This window comes from Pleurodeles waltl, chromosome 3_1 (assembly GCF_031143425.1).
Source record: "Pleurodeles waltl isolate 20211129_DDA chromosome 3_1, aPleWal1.hap1.20221129, whole genome shotgun sequence".
Taxonomy (NCBI): Eukaryota; Metazoa; Chordata; class Amphibia; order Caudata; family Salamandridae; genus Pleurodeles; species Pleurodeles waltl.
Window position 1 is genome coordinate 1,986,917,866 of NC_090440.1, and position 24,453 is coordinate 1,986,942,318.

General features: G+C 53.2%; 1 protein-coding gene across 1 annotated transcript in view; it reads right to left on the minus strand.

Annotated features, from left to right (window-relative positions):
• TEX14 (testis expressed 14, intercellular bridge forming factor) overlaps window positions 1-24,453 on the minus strand; it is a 1,009,455-nt gene that overhangs the window by 230,153 nt on the left and 754,849 nt on the right. The window lies entirely within an intron of this gene.

Below are 24,453 nucleotides of genomic sequence, written 5' to 3' on the forward strand. Positions count from 1 at the left end.
TGGGGTGGTGTGAAGCACCTCCACCCAGGACAGGCTTTGCTTCTGACCACAGAGTGCACAAAGGCTCTCACCCCATGTGGTCAGTCCTACACTAGAAGTTTGGCTAACATACAGGAGCATCTCTAAGATGCCCTCTGAGTGCATTTTTCAATAAATCCCACACTGGCATCAGTGTGGGTTTAATGTGCTGAGAAGTTTGATACCAAACTTCCCACTATTCAGTGAAGCCATTATGGAGCTGTGGAGTGCATAATGATAAACTCACAGACCGTGTACTCAATTTGGCTACACTGCACTTACACTGTCTAAACATGGACTTAGACACTGTGGCAGCATAATGGTCATGCAGCTATGCCCTCACCTGTGGAATAGTGCACCCTGCCTTAGGGCTGTGAGGCCTTGCTAGAGGGGTGTCTTACCTATGCCACAGGCAGTGGTTTGTGGCCATGGCACACTGAGAGGGATATCATGCCGACTTTGCCTTTTTCTCCCCACCAGCACACAGAGGCTGCATAGGCAGTGTACATGTGCTTGGTCAGGGGTCCCCTAGGGTGGCATAATACATGCTGCAGCCCTTGGGGATCTTCCCTGACCACAGGGCCCTTGGTACCTTTTACAAGGGACTTCGTTATGGGCCAGGATTGTGCCAATTGTTGAAACAAAGGTACAGATTTTGGAAAAGAACACTGGTGCTGAGGCCTGGTTAGCAGGATCCCAGCACACTTTCAATCAAAGTTGGCATCAACACTAGTCAAAAAGTGTGCATGTGGGGGGGGGAGTACCCATGCCAACAGTAGCACTGTCCTACACACCCCCCCCCACCCAAACGAAAGAGGATGAGACTAACTTTCCCAAGAGAGTCTCCATTATCTAAGTGGAAGAACCTGGAAAGGCCAACTGCATTGGCATGGGCAGTCCCACGTCTGTGTTCCACTACAAGGTCCATTCCCTGTAGAGATATGGACCACCTCAAAAGTTTAGGGTTCTCACCTTTCATGTCTGTGGTCAATTTGGACAATAAAGTGAGTACCAAACAAGTATGGTCTCAGCTTTTTCAGGGACCAAACCACAGCAAAGGTCTCCCTCTCAATGGTACTCCCACACTGCTCCCTGGGGAGAAACCTCCTGCTAATGAAAGAGACAGACTGGTCAAGGTCATCATCATTGGTTTGGGACAGGACTGCTCCTATCACATGTTTGGAGGCATCTGTCCTCACAATGAACTGCCTAGAATAATCAGGAGATTTATGAACTGGTGCTGAGCACATTGCTTCTTCCAGGGTGTCAAAGGCCTTTTGACAGTCAAGAGTCCAGTTTACTTTCTTTGGCATCTTCTTTGAGGTCAGTTCAGTGAGGGGTGTCACAATGGATTCATAGCCCTTCACAAACCTCCTGTAGTAACCAGTCAAGCCAATGAATGCCTTGACTCCAGTCTGAGGTTTTGGAGCTTCCCAGTCCAGAATTGTCTGGAACTTGGGTTGTAAAGGTTGCACTTGGCCTCCACCTACAAGGTGGCCCAAGTATACAACTGTGCCCTGCATTATTTGGCACCTGGATACCTAAATAGAGAGGCCTGCTGATCGCAAGGCCTGCAAAACCTTCTCCAGGTGGACCAGGTGATCTTGCCAGCTGCAGCTAAAGACAGCACTATCATATTGATATGCTGCACTAAAAGACTCCAAGCCAGCAAGAACTTGATTCACCAACCTTTGGAAGGTGGCAGGGGCATTCTTTAGGTCAAAGGGCATAACAGTAAACTGATAATGCCATCAGGTGTAGAGAATGATGTCTTTTCTTTTGATCCAGGTGCCATCCTAATTTGCCAGTACCCTGCAGTTAAGTCAAAGGTACTTAGAAATTTGGCTGCACCCAATTTGTCAAACAATTCATCTGCTCTAGGTATGGGGTATGCATCTGTCTTAGTGACAGAATTGAGCCCTCTGTAGTCCACACAGAACCTCATTTCTCTCTTGCCATCTTTGGTATAAGGTTTGGGGACCAAGACCACTGGGCTAGCCCAGGGACTGACAGAGTGCTCTATTACCCCTAACTCCAGTATCTTGTGGACCTCCACTTTGATGCTCTCTTTGACTTGGTCAGACTGTCTATAAATTTTGTTTTTGAAGGTAAACTGTCTCCTATGTTCACATCATGGGTACACAGGTGTGCTTGATCAGGGGTCAAAGAAAAGGGCTCAGCATACTGCTGTAGGACGTGCCTGCATTCAGCCTGCTGTTGGGAAGTGAGGGTGTCTGAATAGACAACTCTTTCTACTGACCGATCCTTAGGGTCAGTTGAGAAGAGGCCAAGGAGAGGTTCACTCTCTGCTTCCTGATTCTCAACAGTAACCATCAGCATGGTTATGTCTGCCCTATCATTATAGAGTTTCAGGCGGTTAACTGGGGTATCCTGCTAGTGCCCAGGTCCACCAAATAGGTGACCTTACCCTTTTTTTCCAGGACTGGGTAAGGGCCACTCCATCTGTCCCGAAGTGCCCTGGGAGCCACAGGCTCCAGAACCCAGACTTTCTGCCCTGGATGGAATTCTACAAGTGCATCCTTTTGGACATACCACAACGTCTGGAGTTGTTGGCTGGCCTCAAGGTTTTTGGATGCCTATTCCATGTACTCAGCCATCCTGGAGCAGAGGCCAAGCACATAGTCCACCACATCTTGTTTAGGCTCATGGAGAGGTTTCTCCCAGCCTTCTTTAACAAGTGCCAATGGTCCCCTTACAGGATGGCCAAACAGAAGCTAAAGGGGGAAAACCTTAATCCCTTTGGAGGCACCTCTCTGTAGGCGAAAAGCAGTCATGGCAAGAGGACATCCCATCTCCTTTTGAGTTTTTCAGGGAGCCGCATGATCATGCCCTTAAGTGTCTTGTTGAATCTCTCAACAAGTCCATTGGAGTGTGGATGGTATGGTGTGGTGAATTTGTAAGTCATCCTACACTAATTCCACATCTGTTTCAGGTAAGCTGACATGAAGTTTGTACCTCTGTCAGAAACCACCTGCTTAGGAAAACCCACTCTGGTAAAAATACCAATTAGGGCCGCCTTGGCTAGTGCAGGGGCAGTAGTAGACCTAGGGTGAATCTGGTAGCATGATCCACTACTACCAATATGTATTAGTTCCCTGAGGCTGTGGGGGGTTCAAGTGGACCCACACTGTCCACACCAACCCTTTCAAAGGGTGCTCCCACCACTGGAAATGGAATGAGGGGGTCCTTTGGGTGGGGTGGCCACCTGTCGTGCCACTGAATTGACATGTGACACAGGAGCTATACAACCCCTTCATTTTCTGGGACATATTGGGCCAATAAAAGTGGTTTACAAGTCTGCTCTGCGTTTTGGCCTGTCCCAAATGCCCAACTAGGGGGATGTCATTGGCCAAAGTCACGTTATTTCACAGCCATTTTCACTGCACTTAAGTAACTTATAAGTCACCTATATGTCTAACCTTCACTTGCTGAAGGTTAGTTGCTAAGTTGCTAAGTGTGAGGGCATCCTTCCACTAGCAAAGTTGTCCCCACATAGTTCAGGGCCATTTCACGGGACTTTGTGAATGCTGGGACGCAATTACACGCGTGCACTACATATAGGTCAATACCTATATGTAGCTTTACAACGGTAACACCGAATATGGCCATGTAAGGTGTCTAAGATCATGGAATTGTCCCCCCATTCCAAATCTGGTATTGGGGAGCCAATTCCATGCATCCTGGGGGCTCCACGATGGACCCCCAGTACTGCCAAACCATCTCTCTGAGGCTCGCACTACAGCTACAGCTGCTGCCACCTCCTGGGTTCTGAGCAGCTCAGTCCCAGGAAGGCAGAACAAAGCATTTCCTTTTGGAGCAGGGCGTTACACCCTCTCCCTTTGGATATAGGTGTTACAGGTTGGGGAGGGGTAGCCTCCTCCAGCCTCTGGAAATGCTTTGAAGGGCACAGATGGTGCCCTCCTTGCATAAGCCAGTCTACACCGGTTTAGGGACCCCTTGTCCCCTGCTCTGTCGCGAACCTGGACAAAGGAAAGGGGAGTAACCACTCCCCTGTCCATCATCACCCTAGGGGTGGTGCAAAGAGCTCCTCCAGTGTGTCCCAGACTTCAGCCATCTTGTTTTGCAAGGTGTGGGGGCACTCTGGAGGATTCTAAGTGGCCAGTGCCAGCAGGTGACGTCGGAGACCCCTCCTGATAGGTCCTTACCTGATAAGGTAGCTAATTCCCCTCTCAGGGCTATTTAGGGTCTCTCCAGTGGGTTCTCTTCAGATTCTACTTGCAAGCAGCAGGAATCCTCTGCAACTACTACTTTATCCTCTGACCTCGGATCAACCGCAGCCTGCTCCAGGAACCACTGTAACAGCAACAAAGTATCCACAAGGGATACTTTTCTTCTGCAACTTCAGCTCCAGCCAGCAATTGCAACAGTTTCCATGGTGTGCACGCTCTGAGGACTCCCTGTCTTCATCCTGCACCAGAAGGACAGAAGAAATCTCCCGTGGTGTGACGGAGTCACTCCCCTGCTCACACAGGCACCTTCTAAGACGACGGCTAGCACCCTTGGACTCCTCACAGCGACGAGCGTGCTCCTAGGAACACAGAGAGTGGACCCCATCGACACAGAGGGGGTTATTCTAACTTTGGAGGAGTGTTAATCCGTCCCAAAAGTGACGGTAAAGTGACGGATATACCACCAGCCGTATTACGAGTTCCATAGGATATAATGGAGTCGTAATACGGCTGGTGGTAAATCCGTCACTTTTCCGTCACTTTTGGGACGGATTAACACCTCCTCCAAAGTTAGAATAACCCCCAGACTGTCTTGAGGTCCTACTCACGCAATTTGGAGGAGGTAAGACCGTCCCTTACCTGAGAGTGACAGTACCCCTGTGTACTGCGTCTTCTCCCCCTCCTGAGGCCTCTGTGTACTATTTGCAAAATTCCTTCATGCACAGCCTGGCTTAGGTCCCCAGCACTCTATCCCGCGATGCGCAGCTCGCTGAGTTGACCTCCGGCAGCGTGGGACCCTTCTTTGTAGTGCTGCACCAACCACGTTTTGCACCTCCTTTGTCCCCGTGTCCTAGGACTCCCGTGGGTGCTGCCTGGCATCCTGAGGGCTCTCTAAAGTGCTGAGAGCCCCCTCTTCCTCCTCACACAGAGCTGAGGCCCCCAGGTCCCTCCTGGGTCCAGCCAGCGCCATTTTGACGCAAACGCAACTTTGTTGTAACCAAGGCTTGTTGGCGACTTCCAAAACGAAATCACATCTGCATCCATCTCACGTCATGGGACATCTTTTGCGTCACGCAGGAACCCGCTGGCATCTTACTAGAGTGCATTTCTGCAGTCTTGGTCCAACCGGAGACTCTTCTTTTGCACCCTCTTCTGGGTTGGCAGGGGCTCCTGTCCTTCCTGGAACTTCTTTCGACTTCTGGACTTGGTCCCCTTCTTTTGCCGGTCTTCAGGTCCAGGAATCCAGCAGTTGTTGTTTGCAGACTTGGTTGGTTACTGCAATATTCCAATCACGAGGTGTAGTGTGTCCTAAGAAAACTTGCAGTACTTTACTCCTGCTTTTCTGGGCTCTGGAACTTTACTTACCTTTACTATATTCCTACTCTCCCAGCGATTCTGCACATACACTTGTCTAGGGGGGAATTTGTGATTCGCATTCCACTTTCTTAGTATATGGGTTATGTTGCCCCTAGACCTATTTTCTCCTATTGCATTCTGTAGCATTTCCTATTGTTTGCACTATCCTATGTCTAATTACTTACCTTATTTTGGTGTCTAGTGTATATATTGTGTATAATACATACCTCCAGAAGGAGTATTGTCTCTAAGATATTTTTGGTACTGTGTCACCCAAATAAATACCTTTATTTTTGGTAACACTGAGTATTGTCTTTACTTGTGTATAAGTACTGTGTAACTATAAGTGCTATTGCATGAGCTTTGCATGTCTCCTAGTTCAGCCTAAGCTGCTCTGCTATAGCTACCTCTATCAGCCTAAGCTGCTAGAACACTACTACTTCACTAATAAGGGATAACTGGACCTGGAATAATGTGTAAGTACCCAAGGTACCACTACAAACCAGGCCAGCCTCCTACACCTGCCGAAACTCAATGTGCCTTTTTGCCAGTGCTCATGGCCACATGACTATTAATGGCTCCCCTTTGGTGTGATGTGTATCCCTTCCAGGCAAGGGACAAAAGGGCTTTGGGTGTGAGAATGGTTGTTCCTTTCCTGAGCAGGACGGCCTGGGTGTTGTGCTCAATTCTTCCGGCCCTTAAAAGCGTAGCCTGAGTGCCTTGCCCACCCTCTTCCTGACTTCTCAAGCTTCCTGCCCTGTCACATGCAACTCTAACCTGGGCTGGCCTACCTCCCGTTTCTTACCCGAGGTAGACTGAAGCCAAACTGAGGTGAAGGAGAAAAGCAATCCAGAACCAGTCCAGGTTGAGACAAAGAGTTTGACCCTTATAAACAGACTGGCACTGGGTATACCCTTAGAACATCTCATCAGAACTCTCCTGGACCTGATCAGGTTCAGAAAAAGGACTGTCCTGCTGTCTGAAGTAGAAAGAGTGGACCAGCTTAACTTGAACTGATGACCCCAGAAGTGACTCTAAGTGGCTGGCAGCTTGAGCTACAGGGACAAAACAAGCTTCCAGGGGCCTTTGCTGCAACTGCTTAGCTGACCAGTTCAAAATAGCCCTGTCCTGGACCCTTCTGCAGGCCTCTGTTGGGGCGAATCTTGAGCTTTAAGTACAGTTTCTAAGGTCATACACACATGGCTGGTGTCAAAGTGTACTCCTCCTAAAGTTTGCTGAAACCTGCCAATTAGAAACGTTCTGCTAACTTTTTTCTCTGGGAGCCAAAGGGAGACTGGGACCAACCTACCAAGCCGATCCGACGAATGCACATTGTCACTGGACCAACGACTGAGGTTGCTCCCGCCATGTTCTTCTCTGCAGCACCAAATCCAATACATTTAGGGGGTCATTCTGACCCTGGCCGGCGGCGGAAGCCGCCGGCCTGGCTGGGACCGCCAGAATACCGCTGCGCAGTCAAAAGACCGCCGCGGGTATTCTGGGTTTCCCGCTGGGCTGGCGGGCGCCCGCCAGAAGGCCGCCCGCCAGCCCAGCGGGAAACACCCTTCCATGAGGATGCCGGCTCCGAATGGAGCCGGCGGAGTGGAAGGGGTGCAACGGGTGCAGTTGCACCCGTCGCGATTTTCAGTGTCTGCATGGCAGACACTGAAAATCTTTGTGGGGCCCTGTTATGGGGGCCCCTGCAGTGCCCATGCCATTGGCATGGGCACTGCAGGGGCCCACAGGGGCCCCACGACACCCCATACCGCCATTCTGTTCCCGGCGGGCAAAACCGCCAGGAACAGGATGGTGGTATGGGGGTCGGAATCCCCATGGTGGCGCAGCAAGCTGCGCCGCCATGGAGGATTCCCCAGGGCAGCGGGAAACCGGCGGTACACCGCCGGTTTTCCGTTTCTGACCGTGGCATGCCCATGGGAGCACCGCCAGCCTGTTGGCGGTGCTCCCGCGGTCGTTGGCCCTGGCGGATTTTACCGCCAGGGTCAGAATGACCCCCTTAGACTTTGCAGACAAAGGGGGTTATTACAACTTTGGAGGAGGTGTTAATCCGTCCCAAAAGTGACGGTAAAGTGACGGATATACCACCAGCCGTATTGCGAGTCCATTATATCCTATGGAACTCGTAACACGGCTGGTGGTCTATCCGTCACTTTTGGGACGGATTACCACCTCCTCCAAAGTTGTAATAACCCCCAAAGTGTCCTCATGAATCAGGACAGGACATTATTTTTTGAGGTAAGTAATATTGTTTAAAATAATGTTTTAACATTTTCAATAGTATACTATAGTGGTTAAAATATTGGGGCTTATTTATGGGGAATTGGCATAGGGCAGCGCCAAAAGTCTTCTTGCTGCACTATCCTACAGCAATGAGAAAGGGCAGAAATGCACCATATTTATGCAATACGGTGCATTCCTGTCCTTTCCCCCTGCACTGGCACACAATTGGCTACCTAGCGCCAATGCAGGCACCATTGCACCATGGTGCAAAGGTTACTGCGTTGCATGTATGATTGTTTTTGTGCAGGAATGGGCACCTTCCTCCACAGAAACAATCAAGAGAGGCATTTTCCTCTTTCTATGGGTGCTGCACAATGCAGCAAACCTGGAAAGAGAAAAAAACGAACAGAAATACAAATATTTGTAAGGTTTTAGCGCTTTCCCAGGTTTAAGTGATTAAGTAAATCTAGGGCAGTGTCAAAATCCATGGCTGTTGCGTGGGAAAACCTACTGCAACACCTGCAGAACGCCTCCCTGGCACACAGTAAATCCCAGTAAAGCAACCCAGCAACTTGCGGTGCTTTGTCTCACTCCATAGCTATGAGGTAATTCAAAGCCAGGGAGAGTGGCTATGCATGGCCTCATAGATATGGTTGAGAAGTGTGTGCCACAGGAGAATCAGTAAACGTGACGTTCCGGCTGCACAAGCCTTTCATAAATATAGCCCAAAGACTTATGTTAGGATTTACTATCCACCGCAAATCAAGATTTGCATTGCATAATTTTCAAAACTAACACAAAGTTTTGCAATGTGCTGTTTTGCACTACCATGTTTCAAGGGGGTGTCCTGTGGGTGGTGCATGGGTGTTCCCATGTAACCACCCATGGGTTCAGATGCAAATCCTTATCTACAAACAATCGTAGACAGGGATTTCTGCCAAAATACTATGCCTTCTTGAGGCAGGCACAACAAGGAGAAAATGTTTTTCCTACTTTTTATGTGTGCTGCATTGTACACCACACATACAAAGAAGGAAAAGTGTTAAAGGATAGTTTTTGTACTGAAGGGTTCCCTTCCAGTACAAAAACTATTTATCACAGAGCCGTGCACTGTAGCATAAGGATGTGTGTTTTGGTGCCTGGCAGCCAAAAGTGGGCCACTGCAGGGGGAGAGGATAACTGCTCCATATCTTAGTGTTGGAAAATGGGTTATTGGTAAGGGCAGGTAGGTACCTACACTTAGCAATAGGCCACTAACCTCCACTAAGGTCCAGTTAGGTCTCAGTAAATTAAACCCAGCTCAACCCTTGGTAGATTGGCAACGAGCGTCAAGGCTTAACTTAGGAGACAGAGGGCCTCATTCCAACCGAGGCGGGCGGCCATTCTGGCTTTCCCGCTGGGCCGGCGGGCGCCCGCCAAAGGAGCGCCTGCCGGCCCAGCGGGAAAGGCCCTGCAACGAGGAAGCCGGCTCCGAATGGAGCCGGCATAGTTGCAGGGGTGCGACGGGTGCAGTGGCACCCGTCGCGATTTTCACTGTCTGCAAAGCAGACAGTGAAAATCTTTATGGGGCCCTGTTAGGGGGCCCCTGCACTGCCCATGCCACTGGCATGGGCAGTGCAGGGGCCCCCAGGGGCCAAACGACACCCGTTCTCGCCATCCTGTTTCTGGCGGTGAAAACCGCCAGAAACAGGCTGGCGGGAAGGGGGTCGGAATCCCCAGGATTTCCTGGGCCAGGGGAAAACCGGCGGGAAACCGCCGGTTCCCCTTTTCTGACCGCGGCTTTACCGCCGCAGTCAGAATGGCCCTGGAAGCACCGCCAGCCTGTTGGAGGTGCTTCCGTGGTCCCCGGCCCTGGCCGTCATGGACCGCCAGGGTCGGAATGACCCCCAGAGTGTAAAGCATTCAAATATCACAAAACAGTAATTAAATAAAACACAGGAAACAGTTTAAAAATCCAAATATAAAGCTAGATTATATTTTTATCTTTAAAATGACACAAAAACTAATAAAATCAGATAAGGGGAACTGGAGATATGAATTTTTAAAGAATTATTTTTTTTTTAGCGCCTAGAAACAAAAAGCACCAATCGGGTTATCTGGTTGCACCTCGACCGGGGCAAAGTCAAAGTTTCAGGCCGACCGTGATGGAGCCCTTCTCCGGATACGCGATGCTGGAATCCTCGGTGGAGATTTTTACCTTCGGGCTCTTTTTCGGAGATTTTCTTTACCGTGACGAACCAGCAAATCAGGCCGGGTCGCGGTTGAGGCAAGCCGGCTAGAGTTGCCGCGGCGGGTCGGTCCCTCTATAGAGCTTTTTTTCCAAAGTTGTCCAAACTTCTCCAAACTTCTGGGGCTTCTCCCAGATGTCCTTTTAAGGTTCTTTTGGGGTCCACAGCTCACCCCAAGGGTCCAGAAGTTCTGAGATGGTCCTTGGGGGGTGCAGACTACAACTCCCAGAATGCACCTGCTGCAAACTCCTTTTTGGCTACTGGACAGTGGTCAGCTGGTCGCTTTCTTCAGGAGTTGGTGCAGGGGACTCTGGTTAGCAATTTTTCACCTGTAGCAAACAGGGAGTCCCTCCTTGAACCAGTTGAAGCCAGGCAAAGTCCTTCTTGTGGTGAAGCCCAAGTGTGCAGCTGGTGCAGTCCTTCTGAGTGCAGGTTCCAGGTGCAGGCCAGGGGTCCAGCAGGGCAGTCCTTCTTCTACTGTTGTTCTTCCTTGTTGGATGTGGTAGGGAACTGAGGTGTGGGTGCAGGTCTGCCAGTTTTATCCTTGCTCCTGGGTGAAAAGCAGGGGGGTCCTGGTTCTCCAATCAGGTGCAGGGTCCTTCCCCCTGTGATGACCACTTCCTGGGAAGTGTGGCAAAAATCAATCCCAGGAGGCAACATTCTCTAAAAATCCATCATGGCTGAATCTGATTTTTGGAGGTTACATCTGGCTGAGCCCACCCACTGGTGTGGCTAAAAATCATAAACACACCCCTCTCCTGCCCTCTCCTAATCTAATCAAGGGGGCACCTAGTTGTCTGGGGTTGCAGGATGTGGGGGTGTTGCTGGTTGCTCCAAATGTCCTTCTCTGCCTTTGAAGACCAGTTTGGCAGCCCTCCCCCTTCCTGCCTCACCATCTGCTGAGGGGAGATTCCCTCCCACAGGCACATTCCTTTGTGTGAAGCCAGGCCACTTCACACCTCATCAAGGCAGCTTGGCCAAGCTGCTCAAGGCTGGCCAATCAGAGCACAACAGCAAAAACAATGCAGGGCTGAAATTGGCAACTTTTCAGGTAAAGTTTAAAACTCTTTACCTGAACAAGTTATATTAAATCCAACAACTGGAAGTTGTGGGATTTATTACAACAATTAATTTGATACCAAACTCTTGGTATGCATCATTTAAGGAGACTTTAAAAATTAAAATAAAGTCTCCCCATTCTAGCCTATGAAGGCCACTTACTACAATGAGGGAAAAACTCATTTGGCTGTTTTTACCTCACCCGGGCTTATAAAACTATTTTAATAAAGTCCCTGCTTATAGTTACATGGCACCCAGCCCTAGGGGCACATAGGGCACACCTTAGGGGTGACTTATATGTAAAAATAAGGTAGTTTAAGACTTTGGAACTACTTTTAATTCCAAAGTCGAATTTACATATAACTTTAATTTAAAAGCAGCCAGCAAGGCAGGCCTGCCTTTAAAATGACACTGGACACCTCAGCAGTGCACCTATGGGTGCACCACCTATGCTGTGGTCCCTAAACCTACATGCCCTACCATATACTAGGGACTTATAGGTAGGTTAACTTAGCCAATTATAATTAGCCTAATTTGCATATCCATTTTACACAGGGCACAGGCCCTGGGACTGGTTAGCAGTACCCAGGGCACCATCAGAGTCAGGAAAACACCAGCAAAAAGTGGAAAATGGGGGCAAAAAGTTAGGGGGCCTCTGCAATCAGCCCTGTTTTCTCACACAAGCCCCCCCCCAGCCCACACGCCCAGGAGACTCAGCCCAACCCTGGGAGAGTCTTCCTGGCTTGTTAGGCGAGGAAGACAGTGAAGAAAACTGGCTGTCCCTTTGCAGGGCCTACTCTGCCTTACATCCACCTGTCAGGGTCACTCCCTCTGGGTAGTGAACCCACCCCAACAGTGAAAGGACCCATCTCAAACTGAAACTTCCCTCTAGGGGGTTCTTCCTCCTCTCTCCCTGCCAACTTGGGTAGTGAGGTGCCCACCTCCCCTACTCCTAACTTTGCTAGGGCAACACCTAGCTTACCCAAAGAGGTCACCCAACACTTGAGCAACCCCACCATGACCAACAGGGTCAGGTGGCCTACTTTGCTATTGGCCCTGGGGTCTGCCTCCCAGGCCAAGTACAGTGCTGCCAGGAAGGCTAGCACCCAGCAGAGGCTACTGACAGCTGTCAGTATCCAGAACCACACCCTAAGCTCTCCACTGACAGGTGGCTGAGCTGCTTTAGGGGCAACTGTGGGGTCCTGGCACCCCTCTTGCTGTCTAGAGTGGGGGGCTACCACCTCCTGTGGCAGACACCCTCCTTCCACTCTCCCTTCTGTCAGTGCAGGGGCAACACCCTGCATCTGGACAGCTGCCTGACTACTCAGGACTTCCTTGGGGTCAGGTGAGGCCTCACCAGTGCCAACTATGGGCTCCCCCCCTACTGGGGCAGAAGGCCTTTGGCTCCCTGGAACTCTCTTTAAGAGTGGCCTACCCTTCCTTTTCTTCTTTCCTTTTCTTGGGGACCCCTGTCTCCTAACTGTAGGGACTGACTCCCCAGGACTTTGGGTTGGGGGGGGGGGTGCCCTGGGCGACCGCCCCATCTGGGACCCGACTCACCTCTGGTAGGTCATTGCCCAGGATACAATCTAGGGGGAGGTCAGCACTGACTACCACCCTAAACCAGTCAAGGATACCCTCCCTCTCTAGGGGCACTATGGCTACAGGTTTGGAGGTGACCTCCCCTGTGGCTATCCTGACTTTCCTTGTCTCTCCTGGGACATACATGTCTGGGGTCACTAACCGGTCACTCACCATAGTGTGACTGGCACAGGTGTCTCTCAGTCCAGTGGTAGGGATCCCATTCACCTGAATGGGGTGGAAGTGCCTACTCCCACTCTCAGGGATCACCAGCTTACCATCTGGTCCTGTCTCCCAGCTCAATGCTAGGAGGACTTCATCCTCTGAGGAGTCCTCCTCCATGGCTACACTGGACAGCCCAGTGCTAACCACCTTCTTTGGACAGGCTGCATCTCCTCTGAAGTAACCTGTCTGCTGACAGTCAAAGCAAACCTTACTGTCCAAGAGCTTTTTTAACCCTGGGTCTCCCTGTCTCTGCTTGTCAGAGTGGGAGTGGGATTTACTCTCCTCCTTCTTAGGGTTCTGGGGTACAGAGGGAGTCTCTGTGGTGGGCTTACCACCTCCCTCCTTAGGTTTTTGGGGACCTGACCCCCCCTTCTTGGAGTCTCCCCCCTGGGCCTTGACAACCACCCTGGTTCTCAACCACTCATCAGCTGCCTCCCCCAGCTCTCTAGGGTTGGTCAGCTTAGAGTCCACTAGATGCTGGCGTAACCTTTCTTGGGTACAATTGGTCAAGATGTGCTCTCTCAAGATCAGATTGTATAACCCCTCATAAGTATTTACTTTGTTACCAATAATCCAGCCCTCTAGTGCCTTAAGTGAGGTGTCTACAAAGTCAACCCAAGACTGGGTACTGACCTTCTGGGTGTCCCTGAACTTCATTCTATACTGCTCTGGGGTCAGACCAAACTTCTTGGTTAAGCACCTCTTCATACTAGGGTATGAATCTGCCTCCTCCCCCCTTAAGGTCAGAAGCCTATCCCTCCCTGAGTTGGGGACCAACTCCCATAAAAGTGAACCCCAGTATTGAGGCCTAACCCTTCTCATTTGGAGTGCCCTCTCAAAGGCCTCCAACCACTTGTCTATATCATCCCCCTCTACATAAGCAGGAACCACCCCCTTGGGTAATCTGGGGCAAACCCCCCCCACCCATAGACACCTCAACTTCTCTGTCGCTGCCACCCTCTCTTTTCTCTCTCTTTGCCCACTTTTTCTTTTCTAGAGCCAGCTTCTCTGCCTCCAAAGCTATGAATGCTATCTGGGCCTCCAGCTCTCTTTCTCTGAGGTTCTCTCCTCCTGAAGGGACCCCCTTCCCCCAGCTAGCTTTGGGTCTGCCCCTAGTGACTGTATGTAATGAGGACCGGTCTTCCTCATCCTCACTTAGGCTCAGATGCCCTCCCTCCCCTGAGTGGTTAGAGCTAGCATCTTCCCCTACTTCTCCCTCCTCTGGAGCTTCCTCTGGGTCTACCTCTTGGGCCTCAGCCCATGCTGTCAGGGATTTGATCAGGACATGCTTCCTGAGGTCAATGGTTGCAGGCAACCCTCTTGCAGTACACCACCCCCTAAGCTGGACTACTGTCAGTGTGGGTAGGCTAGCCAGATCAAGCTCCATGGTTCCCTAGTTTTGTGTCAACAAAAACCTTTTTGCAAAAATTGGAAACAAGAATTTAGAAAAATCACAAAAATTCAATAATTGAAATTAATCCAAATTAAAAATTAAAAACAATTTTTGCACTAGGACAATTTAAAGGATTTTTAATTTGTTTTACTTAAAACTGTAACGTGATACTGAACACAAGTACAGGATCCCACCACTGCTCACCAAAAATGTTGGAAAATGGGTTATTGGTAAGGGCAGGTAGGTACCTACACTTAGCAATAGGCCACTAACCTCCACTAAGGTCCAGTTAGGTCTCAGTAAATTAAACCCAGCTCAACCCTTGGTAGCTTGGCAACGAGCGTCAAGGCTTAACTTAGGAGACAGAGGGGGTGATTCTAAGCTTGGCGGGCGGCGGGAGCCGCCCGCCAAGCGGGAACCGCCAGAAGACCATACCGCGGTCAAAAGACCGCGGCGGTCATTCTGGGTTTCCCACTGGGCTGGCGGGCGACCGCCCGCCAGCCCAGCGAGAAACACCCTTCCACGAGGAAGCCGGCTCCGAATGCAGCCGGCGGAGTGGAAGGGGTGCGACGGGTGCAGTAGCACCCGTCGCGAATTTCAGTGTCTGCTAAGCAGACACTGAAATTCTAAGTGGGGCCCTCTTACGGGGGCCCCTGCAGTGCCCATGCCATTGGCCAGGGGCCCCACGACACCCCATACCGCCATCCTGTTCCTGGCGGCCGAAACTGCCAGGAACAGGATGGCGGTATGGGGGTCGGAATCCCCATGGCGGCGCAGCAAGCTGCGCCGCCATGGAGGATTCCCCTGGGCAGAGGAAAGCCGGCGGGAGACCGTCGACTTTCCGTTTCTGGCCGCGGCTGTACCGCCGCGGTCAGAATGCCCAAAGGAGCACCGCCAGCCTGTTGGCGGTGCTCCCGCGGACCACGGCCCTGGCGGTTTTTACCGCCAGGGTCAGAATGACCGCCAGAGTGTAAAGCATTCAAATATCACAAAACAGTAATTAAATAAAACACAGGAAACAGTTTAAAAATCCAAAACCAATTTATAAAAATAGATTATATTTTTATCTTTAAAATGACACCAAAACGAATAAAATCGGATAAGGGGAACCGGAGATATGAATTTTTAAAGAATTATTGTATTTTAGCGCCTAGAAACAAAAAGCGCCAATCGGGTCATCTAGTTGCACCTCGACCGGGGCAAAGTCAAAGTTTCAGGCCGACCGCGATGGAGCCCTGCTCGGCTACAGGCCACGGGAGGCCTCGGTTACAAGTTTACCTTCACACTTAGGGGGTTATTCCAACCCTGGCGGTCGGTGTTAAAGCGGCGGCTAACCCGCCAACAGGCTGGCGGTTAAAAAAATGGAATTCTGACCCTGGCGGAAACCACCAACAGAGACCGCCACATTAACACTCCGCCCGCCACGGCGGGACAAACAAACAGCGCGGCGGTCACCGCCAACAGACAGGCGGGAGTCAATGTACCGCCCACCCTATCACAACCCACCAATCTGCCACCTTTTCCGGGGCGGTAGCACCGCCGATAAAAACACGGCGGAAACAGACATTTCAAATGGAAAACGCTCACCTCCATACACCCCACGAGGAATCTGGACAGCATGGAACCCGAACTACACATCCTACCAGCTATTGTATTCCTGCTCCTCTACCAGGAGCACAAACGCCGGCGCAGAAGACTACGGTGAGTACTGCACCTACGACACAGGGGAGGGGGGAGGAGAAAATATTACGGGCACACATACGCTACACACCCACCACCACCCTCACCCACTACAACACACACATCAATGCATAGCAACACATCACTGTTACAACCCCCAAACCCCCCGGAAGAATGCAAAGACAAAATCAAATGATCATAAACAGTCGAATATATTGTATTATTGGCATTTAAAAATATCACACATTTAAAACTAATATATACATAAATATTAGAAGTCCGATACTTTTAGAAGTCATTGTCCGTGGACCACTGGGCCCAAATCACATGGGCAAGGCCCACACAGGATACCTGACACCAACTGAGAGAACACTGCAGGGGCATCAGATAGAAAAACTACAGGCACCTCAGGGGGAAGGGAAGGGGGGGCACCTCAGCCACATGAGTACACAACGCCAGATCCACGAGGGGCCTCCATGGCCACTGTCCCATCCTGGGGAGTGCAAAGCCACAGTCTCTCAAGTCCATACAGTGGGTGGCTTGCCCACTGTAGTCTCTCAAGTCCATACAGTGGGTGGCTTGCCCACTGTACCATCCTGGGGAGTGCAAAGCCACCGTCTCTCAAGTGGATGACAGTGTCCACTGGTTCTGGATGGGGACTGGTGCCCAGAGTGCTTCGTGCAGCCCTGCCCGACACAGATGCGGCACTGCCCCTTCCGCCAATGGGCCAGCAGTGCTTGAGATGAAGGGCCCAGTTCAGCGGTGCTTGAGTCGGCGGTGCCCTGTTCAGCGGTGCTTGAGACGGCGGTGCCCAGCGGAGCGGTGCTTGAGATGAAGGGCCCAGTGCAGCGGTGCTTGAGATGAAGGGCCCAGTTCAGCGGTGCTTGAGACGGCGGTGCCCAGCGGAGCGGTGCTTGAGATGAAGGGCCCAGTTCAGCGGTGCTTGAGACGGCGGTGCCCAGCGGAGCGGTGCTTGAGATGAAGGGCCCAGTGCACCGGTGCTTGAGATGAAGGGCCCAGTGCAGCGGTGCTTGAGACGGCGGTGCCCAGCGGAGCGGTGCTTGAGATGAAGGGCCCAGTTCAGCGGTGCTTGAGACGGCGGTGCCCAGCGGAGCGGTGCTTGAGATGAAGGGCCCAGTGCAGCGGTGCTTGAGACGGCGGTGCCCTGTTCAGCGGTGCTTGAGACGGCGGTGCCCAGCGGAGCGGTGCTTGAGATGAAGGGCCCAGTGCAGCGGTGCTTGAGATGAAGGGCCCAGTGCAGCGGTGCTTGAGACGGCGGTGCCCTGTTCAGCGGTGCTTGAGACGGCGGTGCCCAGCGGAGCGGTGCTTGAGATGAAGGGCCCAGTGCAGCGGTGCTTGAGATGAAAGGCCCAGTGCGCGGTGCTTGAGATGAAGGGCCCAGTGCAGCGGTGCTTGAGACGGCGGTGCCCAGCGGAGCGGTGCTTGAGATGAAGGGCCCAGTGCAGCGGTGCTTGAGATGAAGGGCCCAGTTCAGCGGTGCTTGAGACGGCGGTGCCCTGTTCAGCGGTGCTTGAGACGGCGGTGCCCAGCGGAGCGGTGCTTGAGATGAAGGGCCCAGTGCAGCGGTGCTTGAGATGAAGGGCCCAGTTCAGCGGTGCTTGAGACGGCGGTGCCCAGCGGAGCGGTGCTTGAGATGAAGGGCCCAGTGCAGCGGGGCTTGAGACGGCGGTGCCCTGTTCAGCGGTGCTTGAGACAGCGGTGCCCAGCGGAGCGGTGCTTGAGACGGCGGTGCCCTGTTTAGCGGTGCTTGAGACGGCGGTGCCCAGCGGAGCGGTGCTTGAGATGAAGGGCCCAGTGCAGCGGTGCTTGAGATGAAGGGCCCAGTGCGCGGTGCTTGAGATGAAGGGCCCAGTGCAGCGGTGCTTGAGACGGCGGTGCCCAGCGGAGCGGTGCTTGAGATGAAGGGCCCAGTGCAGCGGTGCTTGAGATGAAGGGCCCAGTTCAGCGGTGCTTGAGACGGCGGTGCCCTGTTCAGCGGTGCTTGAGACGGCGGTGCCCAGCGGAGCGGTGCTTGAGATGAAGGGCCCAGTGCAGCGGTGCTTGAGATGAAGGGCCCAGTTCAGCGGTGCTTGAGACGGCGGTGCCCAGCGGAGCGGTGCTTGAGATGAAGGGCCCAGTTCAAGCGGTGCTTGAGACGGCGGTGCCCTGTTCAGCGGTGCTTGAGACAGCGGTGCCCAGCGGAGCGGTGCTTGAGACGGCGGTGCCCTGTTTAGCGGTGCTTGAGACGGCGGTGCCCAGCGGAGCGGTGCTTGAGTGAAAGGGCCCAGTTCAGCGGTTCTTGAGATGAGTGTCCAGTGCAGCGGTTCCGGCCCAGGCATGGATGTCACTTGCCACCTGACATGTGGCTGGCGGGGCCTTCCTGCCCATCTGTCTGTTGGCTTGCGGGGCCCTCCTGGCCTGCCGTTCCGGGCCTCTGGGTGTCCTCCTGCACACCTGGGATGGGGCTGGTGGGGCCCTCCTGGGCAGCTGGCCTGCTGCCGGACTTGTCGGGCGTGCTGTCCTTCCCACCCTTCCCTGGTCGTCTGTGGCCCTTTCCCACCTTTGGCGGTGTGCCAGGTGGCACCCCACTTCCAGCCGGAGCCAGGGTAGGGATTTTGGTCCCTGGGGTCCTTGGCCTCTCGCGCCGGGCACTGGTAATCTTTGGGTGTTTTTCCGGGGGTGGGCTGGCCTTGGCTCCTAGCAGAACTAGTTGCCCTTGAGGGTGGGGGACTCCACAGTCCTTGGACAACAGTCTTGATAGGTCCTGGTTTGGTGGTGGCTGAGGTGCTGATTGCAGTCTTATGAGATGGACGGGGTGGGGGAGTTGTTGGAAAGAGGTCAAGTTTGGAAAGGAAAATCAATTTGGAAAGAGAGGGACGGGTACGTGTAGTGGGTATGGGAGTGGAGGAAGAGTATGTGGTTGTAGGAGTGTGAAGTCTGGTGTCTTTGGGTGCAGGTGCTTGGCCTGGAGGCTGTCGTGAGGTGGATGGCTGTTGGGTGGGTGGCTGCCTGCGTTTGTGTGGTTTGGAAGAGGGGTGACAGACACACTAGGAGAGGACACAGGGGATGTGTAAATGGTAGTGGGGGTGGTGACTGCACGTGTGCGGAGTGTTCTGGTGGGTGTGCTGGTGATGGACGTAGTGGCTGAAGATGTTGTGCATGCAAGCGTGAGTGGAGACGTCACAGGCAGGTAGGAGGGAGACGAGGAGGAGGGGGACACAGTGGAGGCAGTGGGTGTTGGTGTGTCTGCATGTGGATGTTGCTTGTGTGAATGCTTGTGTGATGTGTGGTGCTTATGTCTGGATGAGCTTCCCTTGGGTGTTCAGGTGTGTGCAGGCTGGTCTGTAGGTGTGTCTGGGATAGGCAGAGGTACAGGGGATTGGGTCTGGGTGGAGGAATTTGGAGGGGGGAGGCTAGAGACAGGGACCATTGCTGCCGTCAGTGCTGAGGCCAGAGCGTTGAACGATCACTGATGGGCAGCCTGACCCGAATGAATGCCCTCCAGGTATGCATTACTCCGGTGCACCTCCCTTTCTACACCCTGGATGGCATTCAAAAGGGTAGACTGCCCAACAATGATGGTCCTCAGGAGGTCAATGACCTCCTCACTGAGGGCAGCAGGGGTGACAGGGGCAGGGCCTGAGGTGCCTGGGGCGAAGGAGATGCCCCCCTTCCTGGGTGAGCGGGCACGGGGCAAACGCTGAGGGGCTGCTGGGAGGGCAGTGCTGGTGCGCTGGGTGGCGGCTGTACCTGTTGTTGCGGGGGGCACGGATGTTGCCGCCACCACAAGGGAGCTCCCTTCAGAGGACGAGTCACTGCCACTGACATCAGCACGAGTCCCCGCTGTGGAGCTCCCCTCGCCCTCCGTCCCACTGGTGTACTCAGAGTCCGTTGCATGGCCCTCCAGGGCCATGTGGGATGCAGCTCCCTCGTGCTCCGATGCCACTTCTCCTCCGCCTGATGATGCTAATGCACACATGAACAGGAAGAGCACAAAAAAGGGGGGGGGGGGAGAAAGAAAGACATGTTGAGTGCATGCATAGACGACACCGTTGGCGGAGAGGACAGACACAGAAGCCCCCTGCACTACACTGCGCACTTGGGGTCCACTACTCAATCAGTGGGACATGGCCTACAAGCCTATGGACGACAACTGCACACATAGATGACACAGGGCCATGAATAGCTGTACTTGGCACCCTACAGAGGTGGGGGGCGGGGGCACAGGGCCATGCCTTACGGAGGGGCCTAGCCTACAGAAATCGCCCTGGCCTAGGGATACCCAGAGCCCACCTCCCCCACCCAAACACCTCCACTGCGCGCAAAGTCACCAGAATGAGAGTGTACTCACCCCCTTGTGTCTGCTGTGATGTCCTCACGCGCCCATCCATATCGGGGTAGGCCACCGCCAGGATCCGGGACATCAGGGGGGTCAATTGACGACTAGCACCCCTCCTACGTTGGGAGGCCATCCCCAGCAGAGCCTCCGCCGTCTTCCTGCTCCCGCGTCGGATGTCCTCCCACCTCTTCCGGCAGTGGGTGCCCCGTCTGTTGTGGACCCCCGGGTCCGGACGTCCTTGGCGATGGCACGCCAAATAGCGACTTTCTGGTGGGCGCTGACCTATGTGACATGTACAGGGGGAGAAAAAAAATCATCACCTTCTGCATGCTTGATGTGAGTGGCCCCCCATCCCCACCCTTGCCATGTGGCCAATGCTCTCATCTGTCGTCTGATGCATGCCTCAATGGCTCCCCTCCGCACCATCTTTCATCCACCCGACTCAACCCAGGCATTGCCCACAAAGCATGGTCCCAGTGTACTTACCTGTTGGTCTGGAGGACCGTAGAGTAGCGCATACTGGGGGAGGACCCCATCCACGAGTTTCTCCAATTCTTCAGAAGTGAACGCAGGGGCCCTTTCCCCAGTCGCAGCAGCCATTGTCTCTTCCAGACCGAGGTCACAGCAGCACTTGCAGTGTAGGTCCTCTCCTGTGGAAGATCAGGTATCGAGTGATTAAGTAGATAGAAAATGGCGGTCACGCCCGCGGCGGTGCGTACCGAGGCGGTGCGTACCGCGACCGCCGGCGCACATCGTCATTGGCTCGTGAAACCCATAGGGTTCTATGTTAACCAATGCGGCTTAGCGCCGCGGTCTTCGACCGCCTACCGCCACGGTGTGCCACGCCGTGCCACGCCAGCGCATTGACCTCACATCCCATTGTCACACTTCACAGGTCAGGCAGCCGCCATTTCAAGGGCCCACATGGCTTAATTTCTACTGCGTCACACATACCTAGGCCTTTCCTCAACACTCATACAAACCATTCAATGCATAGTGAATCGTGTTGTGTGCAAGCTGTGGGAACGTCCCTGTGGGTTGATTGACTCTGTGCTCGCTGTTGTCCTTCCTAGGCACCGTCCGCTGGGCAATGCGAGGAGATGGAGGAATCTTCCCGTGTACAGACCGCTGGTGGACCTGTCGACAATGGAGGAACAACATGTCATTCTGACATTCAGGCTTGACCGAGCCACTATACATGAACTGTGTGCCCAGCTGGAGGCAGACCTTATGTCACCCATCCGCCAACCCACAGGGATCCCCCCTCTAGTGCAGGTGCTGTCAGTACTCCATTTCTTAGCAAGTGGGTCATTTCAAACAACAGTGGCAATATCATCAGGGATGTCTCAACCTATGTTTTCCAAGGTGTTGTCCAGAGTGTTGTCTGCCCTGCTGAAACACATGCGTAGCTACATCGTTTTCCCTGAGGTGGGGGATTTGCCTACAGTGAAGGGTGATTTCTATGCCCTTGGACATATCCCCAACATCATAGGTGCCATTGATGGGACACATGTGGCTTTGGTACCCCCCAGCAGGAGTGAACAGGTGTACAGGAACAGGAAAAGTTATCATTCGATGAATGTACAGATCTGTTTGGCAGACCAGTACATCTCCCATGTTAATGCCAAGTTCCCTCACTCAGTGCATGACACCTACATCCTGCGGAATAGCAGCATCCCGTATGTGATGGGTCCACTCCAGAGGCACCGGGTGTGGCTATTAGGGGACTCTGGTTACCCCAACCTGTCCTGGCTACTGACCCCAGTGAGGAATCCCAGGACCAGGGCAGAGGAACGCTACAATGAGGCCCATGGGTGGACTAGGAGGGTGATCGAACGCACCTTTGGCCTCCTGAAGGCCAGGTTCAGGTGCCTCCATATGACAGGTGGATCCCTAATGTACTCACCAAAGAAGGTGTGCCAGATCATCGTGGCCTGCTGTATGCTTCACAACCTGGCTTTGCGCCGCGAGGTGCCTTTTCTGCAGGAGGATGGTCCAGATGGTGGTGTTGTAGCAGCTGTGGAGCCTGTGGAGAGTGAAGAAGAGGAAGCCGAAGAGGACGACATAGACAACAGGAACACAGTAATAGAGCAATATTTTCAGTGACACACAGGTAAGAGTACACACCGGCATATTACATTTACTTAAAGACTCCTACCTCTCTACTGTCTGACTTTTTCCCCCAGTGTATGGTAACTGTGTTGTGACTTTCCCTTCCGTTTTCAGAGCTGTGGGCCCCACTGCGTGACATCTGCTTTGTTTCCCCATGGACTACAGCTGTGTGACAGCGGTTTGTTGGCAACACAATGTGAATAAAAATTTTGGCACTGTCATGTCTAATACATTTGTTAAAATCACAGACAGACTCCAGATTGTTTATGTGCAATAAGTGTGTTTATTCAAGTGCTCTAATTTGGATGGGTGGTTGCAAATCGGTGAGGGGTGATGGTGGAGGATTGTCCATGGCAGAGTCCAGACTATCAGGTTCACAGGTGCATTGTCCAAATGCCTGTGGGAAGTGGAGCAGGGGCAGTTTAAGGTTGGACAGGGTGACAATGTGGGACAGTGGGATGACAATCAGGGCGGTATTTTTTGCTGGCGGGGGTCTTGACATGTTACTCTGTCTTCTTCCTGGATCTCAGGGCCCGCTTGCGGGGTGGTTCTCCTTCTGCAGGGGGTGGGGTTCTGGTGGCCTGTTGGTCTTGTGTCGGGGCCTCCTGTCCACTAGCGCCGGCGGAGGTGGTAGCCAGTTCTTGGTCCATGCTAGTGACAGGGGCCCTTTGAGGTGCCACAGTGTTCCGCAATGTGGTGATTAACTCATTCAGGGCCACTACGATGGTACCCATGGCGGAACTGATGTTTCTTAGTTCCTCCCTGAACCCCATATACTGTTGCTCCTGCAGAAGCTGGATTTCATGAAACCTGGCCGGGACCGTCGCCATCGTCTCCTGGGAGCGGTGGTATGCTCCCATGATGGAGGAGAGGGCCTCGTGGAGAGTGGGTTCCCTTGGCCTGTCCCCCACCTGTCGCACAGCAGCCCTCCCAGTTCCCCTGTTTCCCTGGGCCTCCGTCCCCTGGACCGTGTGCCCACTACCACTGCCCCCAGGTCCCTGTTGTTGTTGGGGTGGTGGGTTAGCCTGGGTTCCCTGTAGTGGTGGACACACCGCTGATTGACGTGACTTGGGGACAGAGGTATGGGCCCGCTGGGTGGGTGCTGTGCTGGTGTTCCCAGAGGGGGGAAGGTCTGCTGTGGCCTGTGACTGTCTGAGGGGAACCGACTGTCCCGAGGTCCCCGATGGACCGGGCTGGTCATCTAGATCCAGGGAGACAGAGCTGCTGTCATCACTGTGGGCCTCTTCTGGGGGTGGAGTGGACATTTGTGGACCCTCCTGCGCGGTGACCTGGCGTTCGGGTCCTGCAGGGGTATAAAAGTATGGTTATTGCTTCTGTGTGTGCCAATGGCGTGCAATGGGTGGGTGCCCGTGTACCCCAGTGCTGGCATTCCTTTGTGGGGGCTGTTGTGACGGTGTTTGGGGGGGGGTGATGGGTATGTGCATTGGGCATGCTTTGGTGATGGGTGTCCATGCTTTGGGGCCGCATGCAGGGCTAAGTTTTGGGATGGGTGGGTTGTGATGGTGAGACATTTGCAAGGGGTAGTTGTGATGGGGGTGGGGGTGAGGGTGGGGGTATGAGTTGGCATGCAGGTGGGGTGGAGGGGATGAAGTAGTGAAGATGAGACTTACCAGAGTCCATTCCTCCACCGACTCCTGCGAGGCCCTCAGGATGCAGGATGTTCAAGACTTGCTCCTCCCATGTTGTAAATTCTGGGGGAGGAGGTGGGAGTCCGCCGCCAGTCCGCTGTACCGCGATGTTGTGCCTTGATACCATGGAACGCACCTTCCCCCGTAGGTCGTTCCACCTCTTCCTGATGTCATCCCTATTTCTTGGGTGCTGTCCCACAGCGTTGACCCTGTCGACTATTCTGCTCCATAGCTCCATCTTCCTGGCAATGGTGGTGTGCTGCACCTGTGTCCCGAACAGCTGGGGGTCTACTCGTACGATTTCCTCCACCATGACCCTGAGTTCATCATCTGAGAACCTGGGGTGTCTTTGAGGTGCCATGGG